Source organism: Doryrhamphus excisus, linkage group LG23 (assembly GCF_037039965.1).
Source record: "Doryrhamphus excisus strain RoL-2023G ecotype Guam linkage group LG23, RoL_Dexc_Guam_v1.1, whole genome shotgun sequence".
NCBI classification, from domain to species: domain Eukaryota; kingdom Metazoa; phylum Chordata; class Actinopteri; order Syngnathiformes; family Syngnathidae; genus Doryrhamphus; species Doryrhamphus excisus.
In genome coordinates this window covers 3,148,749-3,172,254 of record NC_136379.1, presented here as the reverse complement: position 1 = coordinate 3,172,254, position 23,506 = coordinate 3,148,749, and the positions used below count along the sequence as shown (strand labels likewise).

Sequence of the window (23,506 nt, the reverse complement as noted above, 5' to 3'; positions counted from 1 at the left end):
GCATGTTCTCCTCGTGCATGCGTGGTTTTTCTCCAGGTACTCCGGTTTCCTCCCACATTCCAAAAACATGCTAGGTTAATTAGCCACTCCAAATTGTCCATAGGTATGAATGTGAGTGTGAATGGTTGTTTGTCTATATGTGCCCTGTGATTGGCTGGCCACCAGTCCAGGGTGTACCCCGCCTCTCGCCCCAAGACAGCTTGGATAGGCTCCAGCACCTCCACGACCCTCGTGAAGATAAGCAGTAGTAGGTTTTTTTAGCAATTAGGTATAATTATCAATAACATTCAAAGAAATTATATCAATTGAAGAATCGAGAGATTTGAAATTAATTGGCAGAAAGTAAATTTTCATGGTGGCTGATCTTCTATTGCTGTCAAGGTGGTGGTAAAATGATAAAAATCTACCCAATTCCAATTCCAAATACTGCATAATGTATGTGCACGTAATGCATATGCTGACTGGCCATTTCATATTTCATAAAGCTGTTCATTCATTAAAAAGTACTCGTTGCCACTCACCCCCCCACTAACAGTTCACCATGCCTGCTCCACTATTTCAGAAGCACAGGTGTGCTGAATGACGTGATGAGGAAGTATGCCATCATATACAAATCCTTCGCTGTATAATTAAGCAACAAGAAATAAAAAGGTGGTCGAGCAACATGCTGGTGTTTATTGTGTGGTGTTTATTGTGGCACATTAGCACATGTTAAGCAGATGAAGACAGACGATTTAGAAGACTAAACAGGAAGAATCATGTTCTAGTGGAAACGGTGGAGCGAGGCGCTCCAATCACATGCTACTTTTCATCAGTTTTAAATAAGTCTGAGTGTTAAATAAGTGATAAAAAAAAATCAAGCTTTGATGTTGGAATTGAGACTTTTTTGTCAAGTGCTTTAAGGGAACATGTCTTCTTGCCTGTCACGTCAATGCTAATGAGCTGTGTTTGTTCACAAGTGTCTCCAGGAAGCCCTGCTGTGTATTTTATCGACATTTTACAAACAGTTGCCACACTGTGATGGATGCCATATATCACATCCAGCAGGATAAAAAGGGTTAATAAAAGGGATCATGGAGATTGGATTTGTTGACATGAGATGGGATGACAAACCTATCAGCAGTGTAGTGCATCAACGGTGACTTTCCCCTAGTTCGTCATGCAAGCAGAGTTCTGTTCAGTTTTTGGAATGGAATGGCCTTTATTGTCATTATACAAGATGTACAACGAAATTGGAGAGCTTCTCCTTTCAGTGCAGTAGTCAAGTTTAAAAAACAAAAAAGTATATAAAGTAGAGTAAAAAAGACAATTTAACAAGATATATACAAGATATATACAAACTATCCAAAATATACACATATTGCTCATCAAACCAATATGCATTCAAAAGAGTAATATTTTTGCATCACAAAAAGTCCTTTTCTCTCCCTTCCATCACTCCACGCTTCCACCTGTCAGCTCTTTTCCATCACCCTTTTCACAGCATTGAGTGCTGGGATGGTGAAAGTAAAGATGTGTGAAGATGAAACAAGTGATGCCAACATTCATTTAGACACCAAAGAGATGCCTTCATAAACCGGAATAATGCCGCACTTCCTCACATGGAGTCAGAATGGACAGAGAGAGAGGAAGGACAGAGAAGCTGGCCCACAAGTAGCTATGAGAGGCCTTCCATGTGTAATAACATTGTAACAAGGCAGTAACAGGCGGCGTCTAATTAGCTAGGAGCAAGTAGCACCTGGGGTGTCGGAACAGCAGAATTGGTGTCTGGCCTGGTCTCTGGCACATGGGGACATCATGATGACATCATTGATGGGACGTCACTTCACACATGAAGCCGTTTCATCCTTGCCACTTTGGTTCCCACTTCATAGCCAAGAAGCCAAAGTTGCGTGACGACAGGAAATCGATGCAATATAAATCTGCATAAATTATTTGTAGATATTTTCTTTTGTGACAATATACTGTATTTGCAACTCTTGTAGGGGCCTATGAATTCCATTTTTTCTCCATTCATCCATCCATCCATTTTCTATACCGCTTCTCCTCACGAGGGTCGCGGGTATGCTGGAGCCTACCCCAGCTGTCTTTGGTCAGGAGGCGGGGTACACCCTGGACTGGTGGCCAGCCAATCACAGGGCACATATAGACAAACAACCATTCACACTCACATTCATACCTATGGACAATTTGGAGTGGCCAATTAACCTAGCATGTTTTTGGAATGTGGGAGGAAACCGGAGTACCCGGAGAAAACCCGCGCACACACGGGGAGATTCAAACCCAGCGCAGATTTGAACACGAGTCTTCCCAATCTCCTGACTGTGTGGCCAACATGCTAACCACTGTTGCAGTAAGTAAAATGTCTGGTAATTAAATGCAAAAATCATGACATTTATTGATACAATACATCATTTGCCAATTTGCCCATTATTTCATAAATGAATGAACAATCACTTTGTTAACTTTTCTCGTGGGATGTCAGCCTCTTCACATGCACAACCCTCAACAGTAATTCCAAGATATTAATGACGCTCTTATTTTGTTTCTACAATTTACTGGGAGCAAAAATAAACATGCATCTCGTCCTTATTTCACTCAATGTGCTCCTTAGCGGACATCGTAACAGGCTTGTTTGCATTAACAAACACACTCATACAGACTGAGTCACACAAACACGCAGCCGCACCAGCATGCTCTGCTAAACTAAGCTAACTGCACACTAACGCCATTCACACTTCATGAGAGAGGCATTTTTTTGCAACTTTTACTGATGTTTAGGTCGCCATTTTGACATGTTTAGTTCAGGGGGGGGTGAGGCTAGTTTTTGTGTTTTGATATTCCACCATGACTGAATGGTCCACTGGGGAAATACTTCCCCATGTTTCTTCTCCTGACGATGATCGCATTTCATTCACAATATGCTAATTTCCACAAGATTCCACATTTAACAGTAGTTTCCATTTTTATTTGCCAATTATGTGATTCTGTCCACAATTCCGTTCATGTGGAAACTTTGGTTTTCTCACATCATAATTTGCGCATGTAACCACTGTCAAACAGGTGATGGATAGGAGTGCAGCAGTTGACAGGCTGCAACGTGCAGTGATACAAAAGGAGACAAAATAAGGTGTTGCCATAGAGAGGTCTGACTTTTACACGAAAAACAGTTTTGTGACACAAAACTATTCCTCTTTTGAATGCATATTTTTTGGAGAAGCAAAATGCTCCCCTGTGACCCCAGCCAACTAGCCACAACTTACTTTCTTCAACAGCAAAAACTGACGAGAACTCTGTTCAAGGCGATGCCCGAGGGGAAAAGTCACTCTTGATGTACTACACTGCTGATGGAGATGGAGATGTCATACAACATGTCAAAAAATACCAACTAGCCCTTTAAAAGAAAAAAAAACACTTTTTTTTATTTTCATCAGCCACAAACCTTTTGTAAAAAAACAAACACATATTTCTTTCCCTTTTCTGACGAGGGAAAACAAATTAGTATTAGTAAGCTAACAATGCATTTCATTGGATCTACCTATTTCAACTACAAAGCCCTCGGGGGAAAAAAAAACTTTACCAAAACTTCTTTCCACCGTGCATTGATTTCACCCAGGAGCTTCCGCTACTTACGTTAACAACAGCAGCACAGAAACAACAACAACACAATACTGGTTCCCATTGGGATGGCTGTGTCTTCCAGCACAGGACGTGTGCTCCAGTCCTCAGGGAAAAAATGCTGACAGCAAACGAGCATCTTGTGGAGAGCGAGGTATCAACTCTTCTGTCTCTTCCATCTGTGAGTGACCCCAAGATGGCCAGCAAGGTGTCGTGTTACGGGCTAAATGATGTGTTAGCTGCAATGACAATATCAATATACAATAACAATATACACGAGCTTAGTTAATAAGCAAGTCAGTTATGTAAATGGAACATTGTTGGGGTGTTTGTGAGTTTTTCGCATCAAAATAGGTATGTCCCAATGACATGCATTGTTAGCTAGCTCATGCACAGAAAAGGGAAAGAAAAAGAAGAAAGAAAAGTAGAGGACACAAACTTTTGCAACACTAGCATATAGCTATGTGAGACACAGTGCTAACATTACACATTTTAACAGCAAAATCATGTTAATGTTAATCATATTAGTTAACCTATTTGATGAAAAATAAAATGATGAAACTTATAGCTCCCACATACAGTATGTGGGATGGAGTAGCTGATGGAGCTTGATTTTAAGGGGAGTAGCTCGGGCGTGGCCAGAGGTCACATCATATCAACGAGGAAGGAGGCTTTCCCTCCATGAAAAGCTGCAACTTCTCACAAAAGCGGGGCAAACAAGTGATACATTGCATATGATTGTATACGATACATTGTTGGTGCTCATCAACACATTTACTGTTCAAATATCACTAAAAAGTCACTTCTGCACTATGAAGGGACCTTGAAATTAGGCTGTACTAGTCCTGACTGGACCCCACAGAGCCCCACTAGCCCATTAAAGTTGACTTCCACTTCATGAGGTCAGAGGTCACACTGCTTGGCGGCCTTCAACAACACTCTCCCAATAGCGTCTACCTGGCAAAAATGACATAAAAGGTGTCACGGCAGACAAGTTGCAGACTGCAAACCATTTCAAGCTAATAGGAACGCGTTGGTTACCAGATTCTAAATAATAACTGTCAGTCAGCGTGGCCAAGGACAGCACAGGGAGGGGAATTTATGGAGTTGGTGTATTGCTTCCCTGTCAATGCCCTCCGGTCTTGCCTCGTTTGTCTGTTTTGGCATATATCCGCATATGAGGTGAAGGGACATGATGCTCGTGTGAGAACATATTTCTAACAGCAGCGTTCCAACCACGGAGGTCGACATGATGCTGAGTCTTGGCTAAATGAGAAACAAGCGGCAGGTTTGTAGGCTTTAATGAAGGTCTGAGGTCAATGCCTTTATGGACATTGCTTGAAGACAAAGCACCTTCCTGAAACTATTCTCACAAAGCCGCCAGCATAAACATGTTGAAAATGTAGCATTTGGCGGCAGTACCATAGGAAACTATTAAAACACCTCCTTGCATAATAAAAAGTTGTACAATCAAACCCCAAGGTTTGCTACACATGAGCGCCACTTACACATCATGTACTGTATTTTCCGCACTATAAGTCATATTTAAAAGTCTTTCATTCATTCATTCATTCATTCATTTTCTACCGCTTTTTCCTCACGAGGGTCGCAGGGGGTGCTGGAGCCTATCCCACTGTACATAGCTTAACGTCCGCCATGCCTCCGAGGCTGCAAAACAACATTGTGCTTATCTCACCGCTACTGTGAAAAATCAAGTGAAGCAAAGAAGTCCAACCGCTGGACATTGGTGTGAATAGGCGAAGTTGCGAGTGGTGTGAGAGCGATGGATGAAAGACAGCGAACACAGAGGCGGTGCCGGGGGAGTCATGCCACCATATGTGAATGGATTGTGGATATTTGGGCTAAGGTATCTGCTTTAACTGTTGTCCGAGCTTTGGGAGAAAACCGGCACTTGACAACGTGACTCAGAAGTCAGACAACAATGAGAGGGAACTCGGCATATTTGATGGAGAAATTGCCCAGCTATTCCATTCAGATACAGAAGATGAGGACTTTGATGGATTTGTGGGAGAAGATGAATTACATACGGTGAGTGTATTGTTAAGTAGTAGAATAAAGTTAAACTAAAAACTCACTGTTTTGCTTCCATTGACTTTTTTTGTAGAGCGCATGTTTTAGCATGCGCCTCATAATAGTGTGCCAAGTACATGTCAAGTACAGAAATAGCCCCCCAAATGGTACGGAAAATACATACTGCAATGAATGTGATCACTTCTCACACTTATTATCAATGATAACCCCACCTGGCATAATAGGAATAAAGACTAAATAAGTCACAAAATCAAAGTCCTATGTGGTATGTTTGGGCCCAAGGTGGTACATTTGTTCAACGAGAGCAACTGCAGAGTCAAAATGAACACAATCACTCCTCCCACCAGTGATAACTGCCACCTTCATCATAGAAAAAAAAAACCTCAGAGTCAAAGCTCACTCACCCAAGAGCACATGCAACACAGAGTGGTCGTCATCTATGTGACCGCTCCTCCCACCAGTTATTAATGATAACCCCACCTTGCATAATAGGAATAAAGACTCAAAATAAGTCACAAAATCAAAGTCCTATGTGGTATGTTTTTGTTCAACGAGAGCAACTGCAGAGTCAAAATGAACACAATCACTCCTCCCACCAGTGATAACTGCCACCTTCATCATAGAAAAAAAAACCTCAAAGTCAAAGCTCACTCACCCAAGAGCACATGCAACACAGAGTGGTCGTCATCTATGTGACCGCTCCTCCCACCAGTTATTAATGATAACCCCACCTTGCATAATAGGAATAAAGACTCAAAATAAGTCACAAAATCAAAGTCCTATGTGGTATGTTTTTGTTCAACGAGAGCAACTGCAGAGTCAAAATGAACACAATCACTCCTCCCACCAGTGATAACTGCCACCTTCATCATAGAAAAAAAAACCTCAAAGTCAAAGCTCACTCACCCAAGAGCACATGCAACACAGAGTGGTCATCATCTATGTGAGCGCTCCTCCCACCAGTTATTAATGATAACCACGACTTTGCATAATAGGAATAAACAGGAACTCATAACAAATCACAAAATCTAAGCTCAAAGTGGTAGTTTCTTTTTTCTTTTAAATATTTATTTCATTAACAAAAGACGAGCCTGTGGTGGTGTAGTGGTTAGCGTTCTGGACTTTGGAACGGACGCCTCATGTTCAAATCTCCACCAGTAAGCATCATTGGTATTCATCAGGAAGGGCCTCCGGAATATAAAGGGCTCAAGCCAAAAATCAGTATGCTGATCAAAAAAAAAAGATTTGCTGTGGCGACTCAGTAATCAGGAAAAAGCTGAAAGGAACAAACAAATATTTCATGAAAAAAGGACAGAATAACAGGAAGTCCAACCCAATTCAGCTCCACAGCATGCAAAAAGACAAAAATCCACAGATCCTGAGACTGACTATGATCCAATCTAAAAGCAGTTTTTTCCAATATCATCACCTCCATACAATGCGTATACAACCATTGTGAGTTGGACATTCAGCATCTGTCCATTTTGTCATGAGTATTGTTTTTGTAATAATGCATGCTTATTCTTTGACATGTTGTTAAATTCACGCATATCTCCAATAATACAATTTTGTGGTGTCATCGGGATGTCTATATTTAAGAATGAGATCGCCTCTCTTCTAGACCATTTTTTTCATTCACTGACATTCCTCCAACAGATGCATAGCGGTTCCATCAGCTGCCTGGAACTTTAGCATAGCTTTGTATCTGCTGTGCCCATTTGAAACAACTGAGAAGGTGAAAAATAGAGATAGAAATTAAGAATTTTAACTCGACACGGCCTACAAGGGGATGAGTAGCACCTCAGTACGGATTGGGGAGCATGGAGGAACTTTTGTTGTGCGTCGTGCTATGGATGACATGTGACACGTGTGCCCTCTGCAACCATTCTGACTCCGTGGTGGGTACACATCAGTCTCAGCACTTCCCCAGTTCGTCAGTCCAATAGCTCCGCAGCTCTCGTGGACCGTGATGAATGAGTGTTTGCAAAATTGCATATTGGCTTTGTTTGTATGAAAATAAACGTTACCAAAATGAGTAGCTCTTGGCCATTTTAGTTGTAAAACAAACAATCTTGGTGACCCCTAATGCAGCCAGTGGTACATTCCACATTTACACATCTGTGTGATTGGTATATTGGTATTGGTGTCAGTATCGTGGATTCTCAGTGCCGGTATCGGCAGCATCAAATCAGAAAATCTCTAGTTTAAAGAAGTTCTCATGAATAATGTGATGAAGTCCAGTAATACCTATATAACTATGTTAGGCTTATACCAAAGAGGCTGGATCAAAGATCCAGCTGGATTCATTCCAAGTCTATTATGACAAAATCCTGAAATATTAAAAGCTCTGTTTCAATTTATCAGGTTGGTTTCTCATAGAATATAAACTGTACATTGTTCTTTCTACGTTGATCCAGTCTGTGTCGAGAGTGGAGTAGAATAATTGACTTTCTTGTTCACAGCCAAAGGAGATATAATAAGCGGTACAGTTTCTCATATATGAGCACATGTGCAGCATAACACATGCAATCACTCCTACCAGTTATTAATGATGGCCACACTACTGGACATGCTATACTTTCAAATGTCTATAAAGCCCAGTGGAACAAAAGCACCCCCCCCACCCCCCTGTTCTCTCCTCATGACTATCCTTGCTCTCCGGGCCATGTTAAGTCTCAGTAAATGAAAGCCAACATTGCTCCACATTAGGGCGCTTCTTCTGGGATTTTCACAATGCAAATACAAGCAGCTTGACTGCAAGACGCTGAATAATGAATAAGCTTTTTTTAAACCACTATAGTGACTCTCATTGCTTCATTATGCGCCATCTCCCCACCCACCACCAAGCACCGCCGCCATCAAACATCTCGTTACGCAGAGTGACAGTCCAGCAGAGCAGGAGAGCCTCTCGCCATGCAGCGGCAGGCACAAGGGAGAGTGATAATCACCCCAAATTAGCGTAGCTGTGACTTGATGCAGGGCAACACCAGCGATGAAGACCAAGCAGTGGAAGAGTAACTGGTAAAGCTAATGCTAATGGTAATGGGTTCATTTATTTCAACATGCAATACAAGTTACATTGGAATACATCACAGAATATAATCTGCAGTTCCATATGTCCAAAAGGAGTAGGAAGAAGCAAAGCTTATTTACACATCAATTGGGAAACATGTATTCACTTCCTGTATTAAAAATGTTCTTCCTTGTATTTTGCGATCATCAGCTGCTTGTATTGTTTCTTGAAATCGCTCATCTTGCTGCATCATTTGAGCTCCTTGCCCAATCCGTTCCATCATTTGATCCCGCAGAAGGTCTTTTAGCGTTGTTCTCGTGTATATAAGTGTTTTAACCTGAGGTCATGTTTCTTCTCTCGTGTTGACAAGTATTGTATGACATTTTTGGGTAGCACGTTATTGTTTGCTTGAGACATAATTTTACTAGATCAGCAAATTTTAATAATTGTGATTTTAGAAATACAGGGTTTGTATGTTCTCCATATGCAGCATTATGGATTATTCTAACTGGTCTTTTTGCAGGACATGAAGTGTACTTTTATATATACGTTGAATATGTTCACACCACAGGGCAATACAGTGTATGGAATGATTTTTGATTGATTGATTGAGGTGTTTCTTGCCGCTTTGTTGTATATTTTTAGTGTGAGATAACCAACTGATATGAAAATACCCCCACAAAATACACTTTTACAATTACTATACATATACTATTACTATATATTACTATACTATAAATACAATTACTATACCACTCTATTACTGCAAATTTCCTGATTATTTCAAGTTGTGCTATGTATTTCTATTATGCAAGGTGGCAGCTATCATTAATAACTGGCAGGAGGAGGGATTGACAAGACCTTTATATTGTCGTTGGCTTTGATTTTGTGGATTATTTCAAACTGATGTATTTCATTGTTTATTTCTATTATATTTCTATTATGAAGAACTGGAGGGAGGGGCAATCACATATGTATGACACCTTATTAGTCATTCTGTTTATTTCTGCAAGGTGGTAGTTGACATGAGTAACTGACAGGAGAAGTGATAATATGACACATCTCCACTGCAAACACTGGGCCATAAAAGGGATCTTTGGGACTTTGAGGCGTCACTTTTTTTTTTTTTTTTTTATCAAGCACATGTAATTTTTTACTCGGAGTGCTAAAAACAAAACATTTTACATTCATACTTTGGCAGCGGGAAGGAAAATGAGTTGTGTTATCTCTGGCAATGCCACTGTGTGCGAGAGTGTCTGCTGGGAATATTACACATTGCGTCTAATTACTTGAATAATATCCATCCTTTTAAACAAAAGTTACTCACCTCAGGCTCCCGTTAATGAAAAATGACTTTCTCCCGACGGAAGAGGCCCGATACGGAAGATACACATACGAGGTGACATCAATGAGGTCATCGCTGGGGCTAATTAAATCACAGCGGCTGGTGGTCTACTTCTTTACTTTCTGATTACAGAACCTCACAAACGTCAGTGCACCACTTGGATATGCAATAATATAACATAACATAATATAACATAACATTAATACATTATGGTCACCGTTTTATTTCATTTGAACATGCATCAGATTACAATTGAGTGCATCCCATAATCAGTTCCCAGTTCCACATGTCCAAAAGGAGTAGGAAGAAGCAAAGCTTATTAAATCCTAACACTCCATCTGGTACTTTACAATCACCAACTGTTACATTTGTTCACTTCCTGCTTTCCATAATACAGTTTAAGGTTTTGTTTTTTTTTTTTTTTTTTTTAATAATGTACTACCTCGTACCGAAGTACTGGGTGATATGAGCATCCAATGCCATAATGGGTACCATAGTAAGTGTCAATATAGTGATATATATAGCACATCATGACTGGTTCAAGACTCTTCATCCTTGTATTTAGCAAACATCAACTGCTTGTATTGTTTCTTGAATTGGCTCATCGTTGTGCATTGTTTGATTTCCTTACTCAATCCATTCCATAGTTTGATTCCACATACTGAAATGCTATGGCTAGCATAACGTAGTCCTAGCATAGAAGTGTTTCAAATGTACTTCTTCCCTGAGATCATATTTCTCCTCTCTTGTAGAGAAGTATTGGATGACATTTTTAGCTAATTGCTTATTTTTAGCCTTATGCATTATTTTAGCTGTTTGAAGATGAACTATATCAGCAAGTTGAAGTATTTGTGATTTTAGAAATAAGGAGTTAGTATGTTCTCTGTAGGCGGCATTATGAATTATCCTTACTGACCTTTTTTGCAGTACATTTAGCGAGTGAAGATTGCTTTTATATTTATTAGCCCATATTTCCACACAATAAGTAAGATATGGTAGAACCAGAGAGCAATAAAGAGTATGGAGTGATTTCTGATTGAGAACAAATTTTGCTTTGTTCAATATTGAAATATTTCTTGCCACCTTATGTTGCATATTTGTAATATGAGGTTTCCAGCTCATATTTTCATCTATTGTGATCCCCAGAAATTTATTTTCCTTCAGCCTTTCAACGTCTACACTAGGGATCAAACGATATGGGTTTTTTTCGGGCCGATGCCGATACAGATTTTTTTCCATCACCCTTAGCCGATGGCCGATTTTGCTAGGGCCGATATTTGTGACCGATACTGCTTTTGCTGCCTCAATTTACATGAAAAAATGACAATAATAACAAATATTACAGGTCTCAAGTTTAAACAAATATGTAAACAAATATTTATTTCATGTGATCCATCCTCCAGGTCATGTGATCCACCTTGTATAGCAGCTTTGATAGCAACTCTTGTGAGTTAATCTCCTCCATTCGCGGCTGCATCCTCAGGTGGTTGGATCGCTTTCAGTGGGAATCGGCAGCGGATCTTTAAAAGGTTTTTCCGTGTTTATAATTGTGTCCGGAGTGCTTCGGCTCGAGCTACATGAGCTCACAGGTACACCTTGATCTGAGGTACTTGGGCTGGCAGGTTCACTAATTTGCCCACGGGGTGGCCCGTCCCCTTGGATCTAGTCATTGTTTGCTAGGCAACACCGAGTGTCAACACGTCCATCTGTTTGCCCTTTAGCTTGTCTTTATTTAATGTTCGTTGTTGTAGCAAATATTGTCTCTCACCACTCGATGTTACGGCCTGGGACATCCCCACGAAGGTTCCTGTTTTTTTAAGTTTAGAACAAATAAATTAGAGGCTTCCTAGTTAGTTCACCAAAGTTATAGTTGGCTATAGTGGTGCTATTTCATGTCTAAAGGGCTCTAATAATTGTAAAAAAAATCTATTTGGAAGGTCATGACAGGTTTTCTGTACTCAAACAACAAATAAATATTCCCTTTCTAATACTGAATCCTACTCTGTCGAAATTCACTTATCACATTTGGGCCTGGAGCCAATTAACTGTGATAGACAAGGGACGACTGTACTTTAGAGTAGTCACTGTACAGCTCACATCACCGTATAGACTTAATATCCACTGAACTCACTGAACTGTCCAACTCGGCCATTTTTGTCTAAATAGTGAGTGGCCTGTGATTGGCTGTCGACAAGTCCAGGGTGTCCCCTGCCTCTCGCCCAAAGTCAGCTGGGATAGGCTCCAGCATACCTCCACGACCCTAATGAGGACAAGCGGAATAGAAAACGGATGGATGGCCAAGCGAGTAGCAAGTCTCCAGTCAAGCAGCTCCAAGCCTGCAGCTCATTGAGGGAAAATATGTCCTGTGAGACTGAGAAGCAGAGGGTGATAGCATTCCATAGCATTCCCTCGGGAAACCTCCAAGACGATGTCTAATTGTTTAGTAGGAAAAAAAACTTAACTTTAAACCTGACAAATAAAAATGACGAGCTCAAACCTCCTCTACTAAATAAGGTCCAGTAAGAATATGGGACGTCACCATGGCAGTGGGATGGATGATAATTCTTAACGCACCACTAGAGTTTGAGAAGACCCGGGGCAGACTTAAACACAGGATGACATTTTCAGATCAGTCTCTTGAATTAAAAAAAGACAGACAGAAAGGAAGAAAATGTGAGGAGAAAAAAGAAACATTCTCTTTAACTTCTACATAAATAAGGCAAAGCCCACAAAAACACGATATTTAAGGCATTCAGAGGACACCAAGATGAACCTACCACACTCCAGATGAGTGCAGACACATTTGGATTGGCACCAAATTATACACCTTCAAAAGAAATGCACCCCCTCCACACGCCTTGTTTTTTCGCTTTTTAAGATGGATGTGTTGCAAATGCTGAAAAAACCTCCCCGTCTCGCATTACTGACAACAATGGCAACGGTGAGGCTCAGTCTTCCACCAAAACCTCACCAATCTAACTTGGATCGCCACCAGAATTCCACCTCTTTGACCAAAAATCAACCAATATGCTTTCCATCATATAGTCTCTGCTCTGTACACTCGAAATAGAACCCTCCTTTGCAGTGGAAAAGCACTAGTTGAAATAAAGAAATAAAGTGTGTGTGAAGTGTTAAGCAATTGAGGCGAAAGTGAATGAAAGGCAAAAGTCAAACCCGAGTCTGGGATGCGGGTCAAACTGGACATTATCCCCCACCCCCAACTTGGTATCTATGCTATTATTTATCCGGACATTTTCAACACTGATATTTCTGCATTCTGCATAAGTGTTAAAAACACAATTTTCCTTTTTAGCAACAAAGTGCACATGACAGCTGCTGGATGTGTCTTCATCTGGACATATGAAATGGGGGAAATGCTGCTTGACATTTCTGCCTTCCAATTATGGCTGTTTTGGCATGCATGGCTTCTTCATCATTCTCTCAACGTCTGGCCAAAAGTTACAATATCAAGTTACACTAACGAATGTTTGTGATTTCCACAGTACGGTACTGTATTATGGCCAGTGCATTACTGTGATCCATATTTACAATCAAGTATTGTGATTCTAAAATGGACTATTGTAGTATTGACACTAATTTACTGTAAATGTTTTCACATTACAGTACTGTAAATTACAAATACTGTCACAGTAAAACCAGTCTGTAAATAAATAATTTACTGTTAATCATATTACAATATTTTACTGCACTTTAACAATAGTTAGTGTATTATGAGCAGTGCATTACTGCGATTATCTAATGAGTTACTGTAAATGATATTTACAGTATACGACTGGAAATATGACGTGGCGCTCTCCACAGTGCTTTGGAGATGTTCACAGTAATTGACATGAAACTCACCAGAGAATTAGTGTAAAGTGACTGTAGACTGCAGTGGATTGTGGGAAGAAGACTTTTGGAGGGAAATATTGGGAGGACATATTTTTCCTTCCCAGAGCTGCAGCGCTGAATGCCCCAGAGAGAGGAAATACGTGGAAACTAGTACGTTTATTCTCTCATCTACAGATAGATCACATACAGACAAGTCAACAAGCAAATATATATAACAAATATATACAAACAATATAACATAATATATACAAACAAATATAACAAGCTAGATTAGCAGATTAGACTGGATTAGATTTGACTTTTGATATGTTTGGCTCAATGAGAGAAAGAAAGCTAGCATATAGAACTAGCATACCACCTGAAAGTCAAAGTTGTTAGAACTTCTCTTTCAAAACGAAGATCATTTATATTTTGTGTATTATTTGACTAGCTAAACTGTAACTGTGCTAGTCTTTTCATTTCCAATGTCTTTAGTCGGCTATAGCTCAGATGCTTCATTCAGCTCCACTTTTGTTTCCTCCATGACAGAAGAAACTCAGCAGCTCACTCGGCAGTCTACTGTAGCTAGTTCCGCAAACGGCTTACATTTTGCTGGAGTATTAATTAAGCTTCTCTTTTGTTGTCCATATATCATTTCATGTTCATTGTCTTTTATAATTCAGGGAAAAGAATAGCAAGTCTAAAAGAAACACCCTCTTCACTGTGAAATATATTACAGTATTTTACTGGCATCGTGCTGCCAGTAAACTACTGTCAAATTAATTTACAGTACTATTTTTATTACTGTTAAATAAATCACAATAAACATACTGTGAAATATATTACAGTAATACTGTCAAATTAATTTACAGTACTATTTTTATTACTGTAAAGTAAATCACAGTAAACTTACTGTGAAATATATTACAGTATTTAACGGGCATCGTGCTGCCAGTAAAATACTGTCAAATTAATTTACAGTACTATTTTTATTACTGTCAAATCACAGTAAACATACTGTGAAATATATGACAGTATTTTACTGGCATCGTGCTGCCAGTAAAATACTGTAAATTCACAGTAAATTATTTTACTCGATTTGATGTCAACACAAAACCATCCTAATCTGTGAGACACGTCGCCTGAAAGAGCTAGCAAACGAGTTAAAATGATTACTTTTGAATGTCTTATGCCTATTTTAGGTGTTTTTTTCAAATGAGCAGACTCCAAAACTCTTGTGTTTTTTAAGGTAAGCTATCAGTTGGATGCTTGCACGTTGCGGGAAAGTTGACTGATGTGTTCAGTGAAAATGAAAATCATGTTGTATTTTCAAAGTGGAGCCAAGGAGGCAGAGGTGAGAGAAGGTGAGATGTGGGACCATAGGCAGCGTCTGTCCAGAGGAAACAGCTAGCTTAACACTACCGTTAACAGCAATGCTGACAACATTTGCTCATTTCAATCAGATTGGATCCAACTCCTGTCTTGGCAAGAGTCTGGCAACAACCTCGTGTTGGAAGCAGGTAGAAAAAAAACAACATCCTAAGAAAACCCAACCACTCCAAAGCACCATATCACCTGCAGAGACAGCTGTCTGTCATGTCAAACAAGCTTCAACAGTGACCGCAGCCTTGGTGATGATTTCCGAGGTGGAGCCTACCACAGTTCAAAACCAACAATGCGTACTTATACCAGTGCCAGAGTGATATTACATGACTTTGGTTCAGAAATCCCCTGTATTTCTAAATGCAAAGTATTATTATAATAAATGGACAATATTACCTGACATGGATGTAGCTTGGGTTCATACTCCATTCTTTTTGTGCAGTGGCCCTTCATAATGTAATTGCATGTGATGTCATGTCAGTCATGTGACTGCATGTGAAGCTTAGTGGTTCCCAAACGTTTTACAGTGGCATACCCACCCAGACATTCACCTGAAGCCATGTGCCCTCTACTCCTGCACACTTACAAAATATACACCTTTTTATCATGATTAACTTGGAAATGTGAACTGAATTAATTGGTTAATTCATTTATATTAATTCCAGGTCAAAATAATCCCATTTGACATGAGCAATGATAAACAGATAGCTAATCATCCTACACATCTTTTATTCCAGTCTGATGTTGAATGGCTTGAATTGGAGCATAATGTTTTTGTCCACTTATGATGGCTATGGTTTGTCTGGATATTAATTTAATATATTAATATTAATTTAATACCAAATTGATGGGGACATTTTTAACGTAAAGTAAAGATGATAAAGGAACGCCAATATAAATGAAACACTCTCATTGCACAAAATAATCATTCAAATGACTTATTAGTTCATTTGATGCACACATGCTGCATGGCGGACGAGTGGTTAGCGCGCAGGCCTCACAGCTAGGAGACCCGAGTTCAATTCCACCCTCGGCCATCTCTGTGTGGAGTTTGCATGTTCTCCCTGTGCAGGCGTGGGTTTTCTCCGGGTACTCCGGTTTCCTCCCACATTCCAAAAACATGCTAGGTTAATTGGCCACTCCAAATTGTCCATAGGTATGAATGTGAGTGTGAATGGTTGTTTGTCTATATGTGCCCTGTGATTGGCTGGCCACCAGTCCAGGGTGTACCCCGCCTCTCGCCCGAAGACAGCTGGGATAGGCTCCAGCACCCCCGTGACCCTTGTGAGGATAAGCGGTAGAAAATGATGCACACAGAGCAATGAACAACTTCATGCGGTCTCCTTTCTGCTCCATTCTTCTTGCGTCATGTGGTGTAAATGTGTTAGCATTTAGCTTTAGTATGTGCAGGCAATAATCGTTTTTCATTTTTATTTATAGATCTGGGTAAATCTGGCCAGATTTGGCCCCTGGGCCTGAGTTTGACACGTGTGCTTCAGGTTGTGTTTCTATTCACACACTCTTATATATACAACACTTTAGTGCATTTGGCGTTAATGCTGTGTGGCAAAATTCAGAGTGCCGTCCCTCAACACACCCTAAATGGTGAGTGTGCAGCGTGCGACCCTGAGCAGCCTAAATCATCACACCTTAGCTCCTGGAAGAAGCAGGACTAACGTAAGCTGTTGCAATTCACACAAAAGAAGAGAAGAAGACGAAGTGGTTAAATATGCAATTGTCTTTTCTGTTAAGTACGCCCACATTAGCATGTTTTAAGGTTACGTCTATGATGTCATCAGCAGTCGACTCTGTAGTTTTTTACCAACTAACCGTTAGCTTTACAGTTCCACAGTCATACAATTCTAAAAGGCACATAAATGATGGCTAGACATTTAAAGGATCAATGGACATTTAAGGTTATTTTTTATCTTCGTTGAAGTTGTGATTGCTACCAAAAACACGATGGCAGCAAATCAATACGGACACCACCTTTTGTGTTTATCACCTTCTTGACCAAATTGCTGGCATTTGCAACTTTCTTTGGCTCCATTTTGTCTTATTTTGCTGCTGTGATCAAAAGAAAAGCAAAGACCTGAGGTAAGAAAACACTTTGGAATTTAGTGCTGAAACTAAAGATTGTTTGATTAATCTGTAAAAAAAAAAAAATTCGATTAATCGATACATTGTTTTAGAAACCCATTTTAATTTCAGTCTCTTAGCAGCAATCCCCTAAAGAATGCTTGAATGGACTTTTTCCTTCCCCGAGATCACAGCAAAGAGGGCGAGGAAGAGGAATGTTTCCGACACCGAAATGGAAGAAGAGAAGTATGAACAACATCAACATTACAAACAATCAACTGCAAATCAATGAGTCCCTGGTACAGACTGCTACACGTGCATCACCAATCAATACATAAGAAATCAATACATTTGGGACAGGCTTGGCATTTACTTGGCATCTGCTCTGGAGGGCGGGGTGGGTCCTTGTTTGAGGGTCAAGTTGTGAAGCACATAGCAGAATGATATGGCATGCACTGGGCCGGCACGGCCATAGCTATTTGTAGTTTCCCTGTTCTACCACAAGTACAAGTGGATACATCCCATACTTGTGGGAATGTTCTTACACACATCTCTGCAGTGGTTTGCTTTCAAAGATATCAGAAAGAGGCAAAAATGTCAATTGCTCTTTTACAAAGTCAAAAGTCGATGTGTGTGACTATTTTGTTTTGCCTGAAACACAAAGATAATAGGTCTGCTGTCATGGAAGACTAAAGAAATTTAAAAACAGGCTGAAATCAGGATATTTACATTTTTAAATGAAACATTCAATTACCAAAATAGCTGTCGATTAATTGGCTAATCAATTAACCATGGAATCATTGATTAATCACTGCAGCTCAAATTGAATTTAAGAAGAAACTCACTGCAAAACAAAAAACAAAACAAAAGATTTCCTTTCATTCAGCATTTATATTTATTTATATGCACCTTGAATTGTTTTCTACTTGTAAAACTATTTTTAAAAATATATTTTGTGTTAACACTTTTGGCTTCGTGGAACAGAATGGGATTTAAATGTTTTCTTATGGGAAAAAAAATATTTGCTTAGGGTTTTGGTTAGAGTAGAATCAATGCCCCTAACCAAGGTTCCACTGTGATGGATTGGGACAGCACTGTCAAAATTGACCCCCTCAGGAATTCAGGAATTCAGGAATTCAAACATTCAGGACAAAGACTCATTCTCAACTAGATTGCTACCTGCACAACTCATCCAAAACTGGCATGGAAACAGGAGTTCAGAACATTCAGATGACATGATTCCATTAAAATCAGCAACTGAATGATGAACAGGGGAGCTTATGAAAATGACAAGATGACACACAACACTGGAATGGGAGTGGGCTTAGAGGCAGTTAGTCGGGAGGGGGGGGGGGGTGGGGGGGCGTCTTGTGTGTATGAATGCAATAACAATAAATAGAAGGAGGACCAGGAGGCACATGGATGGAATGGAGATCTCTTCTAATGCTTTTAGCATCTTTCACAATTGGATGTCACAAGTGCTCCCCGGCTCAGTCGGTTTCCAGTGCACACATATTTAGTATGTTTATTTAGTCCTGGCATTAACATGCAAACACACGCCTCTCTTCAACATAGGAAGCATAGTTTTTTTTATTATGAAAGCATTTAGAGGCCATGGAAGGAAGATGAAAGAGCACAAGAGAGAGCATGAGAAGGATGTGAGTGATGATGATGATGATTACACTTTGATGGGAGTCATGTCTACATCCTGTTTTCAGACTGGACCATCTACAGCATCAGTTACACAAAATATGCCTTCATTGAAATCACACTAATACAACACAGCAGTGTTTTTTCTTTCAATATATTGAACTATTTAACATATGTTGACCTCCTTGGATTGGTTCTAGCAATAAACAAAAAGGCAAAAAATTGACACCCGTGCCCAATATGAACTTGAATGACATTCAGTATGTATCCATTTTGCCATTAAAATGCACTGCAAGTTTATGAATATCCAGGACCTGAGGGACCTCAGACCTTGGCTGAGGGAAACAGGAGCAACTCTAGCAAACAATCTCATGAGATCAGCTTGGTTATGTTTGTCATGTAGTGTAACAACAATGCACCGTATATGCCTAAAAGCTGATGTGATATTTTTTCATTTAATACAATTGCATTAGCAATAGTGCGCAATAGTGTGTCAGTGGCGCAAACTCCACGCATTAGGAGCTCCAAACTTCCTGCGTTACTTATTCATCACTAATGAGCAGCAGCAGCACACCTGCTCCCCTCCAGTCACAGAAATGCATATTTAATGGTAGAATAATGAGCATTAATGCCATAACATATACTACTAAACATGTTATTTGCAAATCTTTTCGCTCACTAAACTACAGAATCTAAAACAAAATCCATTGAAAGCCCCTGATAACAGCAAAGAGAAGACGAAAAGCAGCAGTCTTACCTTCTTTTGCTTTAGCTCCGGAGAGAAGTGTTCTGACCCGGGTGGTGAAGGCAAAGCTCCCCGGGACGTGTCGGCTCCAAATCGGCCGCAGCGGCAGCGAGAGATCCGGCAAAGGTTGAGGACCGGAGCAGCTGAGAAGCGCCTGACATCAGGGTGCTGTTTGCCTGCCGATGCCGAGTTTCATCGGTGTCTTGTGGCTACACCTGCCCTGACTGGATCACCTCGTCCCTTCCGGAAAAGGAGCGGGAGAGAAGGCGGTAAGTCGCCGGGCACGGTGCGTCATGAGCCGGGTAGAGAGAGAGGGAGGGAGAGAGAGAGAGAGAGCGCTCAGCGGTAGTGTGGCTTCGCTTCTTCACTGCAATTGAGTGTTTGTGTGTGTGTGTGTGTGTGTGTGTCTCCAGCTGGGAGATTTACAACTTCCAAGTACCTCCCACACTTGGATCCTGAGATGGAATCACTCACGCTTGGGGGGGCGGGGGGCTGCTGGTGGGGGGGAGGATCTAAGAAAGACATCAAGGAAATTAAGAAGCACATCTCATCAGTAATAGACTAATACTATATTTGCATCAACGTGATGCATAGTGTTTTATATTGGCAAAGTATTGAGTATTTGTACGCAACAACATTTAAACGTCAACATTGAAACAAACAAAGCATGTTGACATAACACAACAAAGAGTTTGTAAAATCTATTTCAGGCAGTATTTGATTATTATCAGCATCAGATTTTAAAGGAAAACTGCACATGAACAGATACTTGTTTCCCTTTTCTGTGCATTCTAAGGAGAGAAAATGAGTTAGCATGAGCTAGTTAACAATGCACATCATTAGAACACACTTATTTCGACTATGGAGCCCTTTAAAAAAAACTCTAACAACATTTATCATTTGATATACATGCTGTAATCACGCTTTAACAAGTACATAGATGATAACATGTAATACTTACAGTATTCTGACATATTTAATGAGTTTAAACATTACCGAAACATCTTTTCTAGGTGCATTGACTTGACAAAGACCACTTCCATCAACAGCAGTAGCATAGAAACAGACAACCCATACAATGTCCACGCTCATTGGGATGGCTGTATCTTCCAGCACAAGACTCAGGTAAACAATCCTGACAGCAAACAATCATCTCGTTGAGCCTTCTTAATGAAATAGTGTACCTACTTTTCCGTCTTAACGCTGAGACTAGCAGCTAGCGAGGTGTTGTGTTACTCCGCCAGATATAGTTTTTCATGCTAGCTGCTACAATAAAAATATCGCCATAGCTTGGTCAGTTATGTAAATGGAACATTGTTTGCATTTTTTGGTTAGGACATAAGCTTCAAAATAGGTATGCTACGTACCATTACAAGCATTGTTAGCTAGCTCATAGGTCATACGCTCATGCATCATTAGAACGCATCATTAGGACTGTGAATGATGGGCAAAAATGTAGAAAGTTCAGTAAGACGACATAAAGTTTGTCAACAACACTAGCATAGCCATGTGAGATGCAGTGCTAATATTACACATTTTAACAGCAGAATCCTGCTGGTTTAACCTACTTCTCAAATGTACAGCTCCCATATACAGTATGTAGCTGAGCAGATTTTAAGGGGGATCAGATAATGAGTCAATTCTTTAAAATGACTTATGTTCATATACTGTAACAAATGTTTTTTTATCGACAAAAACAACAAAGCTAAAGTAAAAAGTAAAAAAGATTTTTATTTAATCCAATGACAACACAGACACACAGCAATCATCTCACGGGGCACCCCTGCACAAAACAGTAAGAGGTGCAGAATTTTGCTGCATGCTTTAAATGGGGAAAGGGAGCGACATCTTGTTGTCAAATATGAAAATTTATAGAAATCTTCACACAAAAGCTTGCAGTTGTTTTAAGATAAATTTGGGGGCAAAAATTGAACATATTTTGTTGCAAGAAACCAATGTGCCAGTTTTGTGTGGCTTTGCTATGTTAGGTGCAAATAAGGAAAATATATGACAAATCTATGAGTTTTAAAATGTTCTTCTGCGCATCAAGTTGACATAGTAGTATTGAAACAAACACCTACACCTGGTGTCCGAAATAAAAACACAGCAGCGGTACCATCTCCAATGGCCTTACTTTTGGGAGTGGTCGGAGGCACTGATGCGCTCCGGGAAAATCTGTGGTAAAGCTATGGTAGCTAGCCGGTGTGGTGTGTGCCCCAGTATTCATGTCTCATGTAAGGATTGTGGATGGTGGCCAAAAATCCCCCCACCCCCAGAATGGTTTTTCTTTAAAGAGGAACTGCACTTTTTGGGAATCTTGCCCATCATTCACAATCCTGATGTGAAACATGAACACATGTTTTGTTCCCTTTTCTGTGCATTATAACACCAGAAAACATGTTACTATGAGCTAGCTAACAATGCACATCATTGGGACACACCTATTTCAAGCCCTCAAAAAACCCCTCTAACATCGTTTGATATTCATGCTGCGATCATGCATTGACACGGACAGTGATGAGAACATCTAAACATTGCAGTATCATGCTGTATTTTGATGATTTCAAACACGACAGAAACTTCTTTCCTAAGCGGATTAATACACATGATCGTAAATTCATAAATAACAGCGGCATAAATACAGTGACAACACGTACAATGTCCGCTCTCCTTGGGATGGTTGTGTCTTCCAGCACAAGACAGCAAAAGAGAATCCTGTTGAGCCTCTAGATAGGCGTGGTGTTAGTCTGCCAGATATAGTGTTCCATGTTAGCTGCTACAAGTTTGGTTCATGTACAAGTCACTTATGTACATGGAAGACTGCTGTAATTTTTCTGAGGTTTTTTGAGAGGGCTACAGCATCACAATAGGTACAGTATTTCCCATGACATCCGTGGTTAGCTAGCTCATAGTAACTCATTTTCTCACGCTAGAATGCTCACATAAAGATTGTCAATGATGGGCAAAATTCCAAAACAGTGCAGTTCCCCTTTAAGACAGACTGCTCCGAAATTGCTATTTTTATTCGGATGAGCCAAAACACTATTGACATGTTGCTGAAGGTCATGTAAAGCGTGGGGGTGGTCCACATTTATGCTGTAGAGCAGGGGTGCTCATTAAGTCGATCGCGATCGACCGGTCGATCGCTGGTCGATTGCGGCGTGACATTAAAAAAATATCATCCTAGCATCAATGCCGTCACTTGATTGACATACAGGGCAGCCATTCAGATGACAACTGAATGTTGCCCTTCGGGTGACCAATCAAATCAAACAACGTCTCTAAGTGCAGCAGAACTTACGATGTCAGCCTATCATCCATCCCCGTTACTTGATTGACATACAGGACAACCAGTCAGATGACAACTGAATTTTGACCTTTAGGTCACCGCTCATGCGTAAACAACGATGCAAAGCGCTAAGCTAGTCGGCGAATTGCGTCAGATTTTAAGCCCTCGCTAAAGTTTATGGTCACTAAAATGAGTGAAGTAGCTGGACCAAGTAAAAAGGCAAAAACATATCACTTCCATACGGAATGGGAGGTGGACTTTTTTTTCACAATGTCTTTTTCGAAGTGCGTTTGCCTGGCTAACCTGGCTATCAGCAGCTACTGTCCGGACTATGCATCCCTGGCTGATTCAATACAGTGCAAGTCATCAAAGTAAACTCAGGTAATTACAAAAAATGTTAATAGTTAATTATGTGTGTTTTGCAATATTGGCTCATTTGGTTATGTAAGGTACATCATCATACATTGTACGTACAAATAATCCTCAATACATTTGAAAATA

At 40.2% G+C, this 23,506-nt stretch overlaps 1 protein-coding gene across 1 annotated transcript in view; it reads right to left on the bottom strand.

Moving 5' to 3' along the window:
- drp2 (dystrophin related protein 2) overlaps window positions 1-20,046 on the bottom strand; it is a 203,391-nt gene extending 183,345 nt beyond the window's left edge. Inside the window, exon 1 of the mRNA XM_058076030.2 lies at window positions 19,729-20,046. The gene's annotated coding sequence lies outside the window, so the exon portion shown is untranslated. The remainder of the gene's footprint in view (window positions 1-19,728) is intronic.
- Between the last annotated feature and the right edge of the window lie 3,460 nt (window positions 20,047-23,506).